The following is a 6,000-nucleotide window of genomic DNA, read 5'->3' as shown; positions in this document are numbered from 1 at the left end:
GGAAAGTCCCGGCCAGTACTGGCTTTTGGCTTTGCCCGGGGACTTATTGTCTGAGTGTGTCAGCACTCAACAATAAGGAGTCCCTACACCTCGCTAAAACCTTGCTACGCAAGGGCTGCGGCCTACGTAAGCTGTGTGTGAAGGTATAAAGTGTGACTCGTCCTAAGAAGTTGACCTGTAGTCCTTTAGATGGAAACTTTAGGCTAGGACTCTCCCAATACCACCTCGTCAGGGTATGGGGACGTGACAGTACTAGCTTAATACTAGGAACACAAGGAAACATGGTTTACCTGCAGTGGTTTGAGGTCAGCTGTGCAGAGAACCCAGGATGCTACTTTCCCCAAGAGAAGGAAGGATGAAGAAAAGAATAAGGGCCAGACATACCTTTTCATTCATGCAGACTAAGACCGGGTAACAATGCCCTCAACCTTCTGCTACTTGTCCATTAAGGAGCCTGAGGTTTTAAACCAGCTGTTGTGCAGCCACCACAGGGCCGATAGAAAATGTATCGAGCCTCCTGTGGGTCACGTCTTGCAGGTAGTGGGCTGTGAAGGTCGCCTGATGCTTCCACACCCCAGACTGGAGCACCTGCGTCGCTGAGAAATTTTTCTTGAAGGACAAGGACGTAGCCACGCCCCTGACGTCATGTACTCTAGGGCGACGTGACGGAGGAGGGTCTGGATTCAGGGACAGATGAATCGCCCTACGAATCCATGCCGAGACGGTGTTCTTGGTGACCCTCCTCTTAGTCCTCCCAGTGCTCACAAACAATGCCTGCACCTGGGAACGGACTGCAGCCGTTCTTTTGATATAGCCTCAGACTCCTTACTGGGGACAGTAGCAGATGGTTTAGGTCATGTTAGGGAACGAATACTCAAAATCTGGAAGGAGTCGAACCAAGGGTACGGCACCCCCAGATTCTGAGTCTTAGCAATAAACTCAGGGACGAATTTGAACGTTGCCTCCCCCCATCCCCTTGAATGGACGATGTCATATGAGAGACCATGAAGTTCACTAACTCGCTTGGCCGAGGCCAAAGCTAGTAGGAACACCGTCTTCCAAGTTAGGTGGCGATCTGAAGCCTGACATAATGGTTCGTAGGGAGGTCTCTTAAGAGACCTGAGAACTCGAACCACGTTCCATGGAGGAGGTCTCACTTCCGACTGAGGGCAGGTAAGTTCATAACTTCGTATGAGTAGGGAAAGTTCCAGCGAGGAAGAAATGTCCATTCCTTTGAGCCTGAATGCTAGACTTGAGGCTGAGCGATAGCCTTTCACCACCGAGACTGAAAGGAGCATTTCTTCCCGTAAATACACGAAGAACTCCGCTATTGCTGGAATAGTGGCATCGAGTGGAGAGATACCCCTTCCACAACACCAACCACAGAAGACTTTCTACTTTGCCTGGTAGACAGATGCGGACGACTTTCGCAGATGTCCAGACATCCTAACCGCAACTTGTTGCGAAAATCCTCTCTCAGTGAGGAGATGCTGGATAGTCTCCAGGCGTGAAGTTGTAGCGAAGCTACGGCTTTGTGGAAGATGTTGGCATGTGGTTGTCTGAGTAGCTCGTGTCGCGGAGGGAGTTCTCTCAGAAGTTCCAGTAGGAGTTGCAGAAGGTCCGGAAACCATTCCGCGTGATGCCATAGCGGAGCTATAAGGGTCATCGAAAGATTGACCGATATTCTGGTCTTGTTGAGCACCCTCCTCATCCGACAGAACGGGGGAAAGGCGTACATGTCGATGCTGTCCCACCGTTGTTGGAAGGCATCTTGCCAGAGAGCCTTGGGATCCGTGACCGGGGAGCAGTACAGCGGAAGCTTGAAGTTCAACGCTGTCGCGAACAGATCCACAGTCGGGGAACCCCACAAAGTCAGGACTTTGTAGGCTACTAGACGATCCAAAGACCACTCGGTACCCACTATCTGAGACGCTCTGCTCAGACTGTCGGCGAGCACATTGCTCTTGCCTGGAATGAAACGTGCCGATAGTGGAATCGAGTGGACTTCGTTCCATCTCAGTATCTCTACTGCGAGATGGGATAGCTGCTTTGAAAAGGTAGCTCCTTACTTGTTGATGTAAGCCACTACTGTGGTGTCGCTCATCACCACCACAGAGTGACCCGCCAGGTATTGGAACTATTGAAGGGGCAGGAATTCGGCCCTCATCTCTAGCAGATTTATATGGAGGCACTTTTCTGATTCTGACCACAGGCCTGAGGTCCTGTGTTGCAGAACGTGGGCACCCCACCATTTCTTTGAGGCGTCCGAAAACCGAATCAAATCCGGGGGGAGGATGAGAAGATCCACTCCTCTTCGTAGGTTTTCGTCTGTCACCCACCACTGGAGGTCCGTCCGTTCCGCAGGTCCCATAGGGATCATGACGTCCGGGGAATCGTAACCCTGATTCCAGTCGCCACTGGAGGGATCTCATCCTGAGGCGACCGTTGGGAACTACACGAGCCAAAGATGAGAGGTGACCGAGGAGACGTAACCATGATTGGGCTGGAAGTTCTTCTCGTCTGAGGAAAGGGCTTGCGACCCTCCTCAGCCTTGTTATCCTGTCGTCTGATGGGAAGGCTTTGTGGAGATTGGTGTCTATGATCAGGCCTAGGTATACCAGTCTTTGAGTGGGAAGCAGAGAGGACTTCTCGAGATTTACCATGATCCCCAGATCTTGGCAAAGTCCCAGAAGCTTGTCTCGGTGTCGAAGAAGGGCTGACTCCGAGTCTGCTAGAATCAGCCAGTCGTCCAGATAATGAAAGAGACAGATGCCGATCCTGTGTGCCCACGACGATATTAGGGTGAACACTCTGGTGAAAACCTGTGGTGCTGTGGAGAGACCGAAACACAGCACCTTGAACTGGTAAACCTTGTTGTCTAGGCTGAATCTTAAGTACTTCCTTGAAGACGGATGGACTGGGATCTGGAAGTACGCGTCCTTCAGATCCAGTGTACACATGAAGTCTTGCGGTCTCATTGCAAGTCTGACCGTGTCTGCGGTCTCCATGCTGAACAGAGTTTGCTTGACAAACTTGTTCAGAGCCGAGAGGTCGATGACTGGTCTCCAGCCTCCAGACACCTCCTTTACAAGAAAGAGTCGACTGAAGAAGCCTGGAGACCCGTCGAGGACCTCTTGGAGAGCGCCCTTCTTCAACATGGTCTGGACTTCTGCCCAAAGGGCTTGACCCCTTGCTGATCCCATGGCAAGGGAGCTCAACAACACTGGATCCGCTGTCAGGGGAGGTAGAGATGTGAACGGGACGCGATATCCCTGACTGATTACGGAAATCGTCCAGGAATCGGCCCCGAGTTGCTGCCACCTGTTCGCGCAACTTTGTAGGCATCCCTCCACTGGTGGATATGCAGGGGGACTGCCAATCCTAGCGTTTGCAGCCTCGGCCACTCCCTCTAGGATTCTTTCCTCCCCTGGAGAACTCTTTGCCTTTCTTGTCCTTGACAGGAAAGGGCTTAGACGCCACTGTCTTCGCTGCCGGTTTCGTGGTCTTGGTAGGGCGTGGCTGCTGGGGTGCTGGAGGTTTATAGGGCTTCGATGTCAAAGCCCTAGGTAGGAGAGAGTCCTAGTTGGACTTCCTCCACCTCTCAGTTCTTTCCCATTACGGAAGAATGCCTGAGCCTGCTGATCTCGGTATTAGGGAGCTTTTAATGGAACCTCTCAGACACCGCATCTTGACGTTTCAAGATGGTGTTAGCCCACAAGTTCGAGACTTGGTGGGCTAGAAACTCGATCGTGCGAGTGCCCGAGAGTGAAAAGGTCTCCATAGCCTTCCTGGTACTTTCTTTGGATAAATCCTCTGAACGTATCAGGATACCTAAGGTCCCTAGCCAGATATCCAGCCACGAAGTGGTCTGCATAGCACACTTCACCACCTTCTCCTGGCTAAGGATCTCCGTAGCCGAGAACGAGACCTACCGGCTGGAGTCTCTCTCAAGAGGGACTCTCCTGGTAAGCTCTTCCAACGAATGGTGAAGGGGAAGAGCCAAACAAGTCTCCTCTAAGATGTCGAAGTACCTCCTCTGTTGGACACGAGGAAGTGGGAGGAGCTTGTTGCTGGATCGGCTGGAGGAGGCAAGCTCAGAGAGCTGGACTACAATCTTGTCTCTGGCACTCTTGACTCCTTGAGACCAGGGCAAAGCCACACTGGCCTTCGGGGGTTTTTGAGTCCCAAAGACTCGGTCCAAGACCGTGTCTTTGCCCTCACGAGGAGGAATCTCTGGGTCAGAAAACCCATTGAGATTCCTCATAAGGGTCAGAACCTGCCAGAACGCGTGTTCTGACTCCTGCAGTTCTCCTCCTGAAGGACTAGCAGCGAAGTCTCCTGTCCCCAAAGGCTCTTCTTGGGGGGACTCACGAACGTTCTCCGAGTGACTGGCTGGCTCCAGTCAAAGCCTTGATGAAGACTTTGGTACGGTCTTGGAGTCCTTCGACTCCCTCCTGGGAGGGATGCAAGACTCCAACAACGACGGTGGTAGGCTCTTCTCCACCCCTACCCAAGAAAACTTTCCAGCAGGAGGTGGGGTTTCCCTCATTGGTGCGATGGGGGAACGCCTCACCTCACGTGACTCCCCTGAGGACGGGAAGTCTTCGTCCGAAGGGGAGGGAGAAAAAGTCTGGGGGGGTGAGGAGGCCTGCATCAAGGACTTACGAGGAGTCACCTTTGCCTTAGCAGAAGTTACCACGTTTGAAACTCCTCTTTTCCTCTTCACGGGAGTCGAAGCTGCCAAGGATTTGTGGCCCAGGGAACAGAGAACAGGCTTAAATGCCTGCATGACCGCTCTGACCAGTGTCCCAAACCAAGGCTGCTGGCTGACGGCTGCGCTGTCAGATACTCCCTCTGGAGGGAAAGGGATCGACCGATCCCTGGGAGGAGTTACCAAAGGGGGGTTCGCCTGAAAAGAAGAGGATGATGGAGAAGAAATGTCCCTGGACCTTTCTGGAACCTTCCCTCTGCTGGCGAGCGCGCTGCTCTGCGCTTGCGAGGGGGGGGATGTGACGATGACGACGGTACCTCGCGTTGTCCTGCAGCCTCGCGGGTGTGTGTGTGTGTGTGTGTGTGTGTGTGTGTGTGTGTGTGTGTGTGTGTGTGTGTGTGTGTGTGTGTGTGTGTGTGTGTGTATGTGTGTGTGATCGTGCTGGCGCTCGCGCCATGGGAAACACCCTGGGTCGCACGTGGGAGACTGTTGGCGCGTGTGTGCGAGGGCGATAGCTCGTAGGGGCGCGAGCTGGAGACAGCAGAGGGTGCGCCGAAGGAAGGTTGCGCGCTCGTGCGCGGGGTTAGGTTGAAGAGCCCGTGCGGGCGATGATACCATTGGGCGAGCGCACGCAGGAGACACATCTCTTGAGTACGCACATTAGGCTGGGGAGATGGGTGTGTGTGGGTGACTGCGCGAAGGCGTGCTGGCGAGGGATGGCGCGCAGGTGGAGATCGACGGCGCTTTGGCGAGCGCTGACGAGCAGGGGAAGTATTCAACTTCCCTACTGGCGCGCAGGAGAACGATGGCGCACAAAAGGATGAAGGCGCGCAGTAGCGCGCTGGGGATCAGGAGAGCGCTGGCGCGCTTTAGCAGCAGCATCGTCGACAGATGAGCGCTTGCGCGCAGGTGAGCGCTGGCGCGTAAGGGACGTATGTGCCAACTTGCGCATACGCCCTTGTTGCCCCGAAGAGACCGTTGCCTGTCTGACAACAGGATGTGTCGGCGCCCACAGCGCATCAGCAGCCAGGAACGGTGACGGCAGTTCAGCAGGTCTGACAGGTGGAAAGTCGACGTGTCCTTTGTAAGGACGACCTTCCACCGAAGGGGATCTCGAACGATCCGCAGAGAGTCCAGGGTTGTAGCTGGGAGAGTCGGAGAACGATGGCGAGGCTCCTCTGCAGCGGACTGCGGTGGAGACGAGGAACCGAAGAGGCGCCTCCTCACACCCTTGTGAGGTGAAGGAAAGCCTCTCCAGCGAAGAGGAAGGTGAGCTTTACGCCGTATGC

At 54.2% G+C, this 6,000-nt stretch overlaps 1 protein-coding gene across 3 annotated transcripts in view; it reads right to left on the bottom strand.

Moving 5' to 3' along the window:
- Nucleotides 1-6,000, bottom strand: part of LOC137629636 (RNA polymerase I-specific transcription initiation factor RRN3-like) — a 118,470-nt gene that overhangs the window by 13,336 nt on the left and 99,134 nt on the right. The window lies entirely within an intron of this gene.

This window comes from Palaemon carinicauda, chromosome 37, assembly GCF_036898095.1.
Source record: "Palaemon carinicauda isolate YSFRI2023 chromosome 37, ASM3689809v2, whole genome shotgun sequence".
NCBI classification, from domain to species: domain Eukaryota; kingdom Metazoa; phylum Arthropoda; class Malacostraca; order Decapoda; family Palaemonidae; genus Palaemon; species Palaemon carinicauda.
This window is presented reverse-complemented; position numbering and strand designations above follow the sequence as displayed.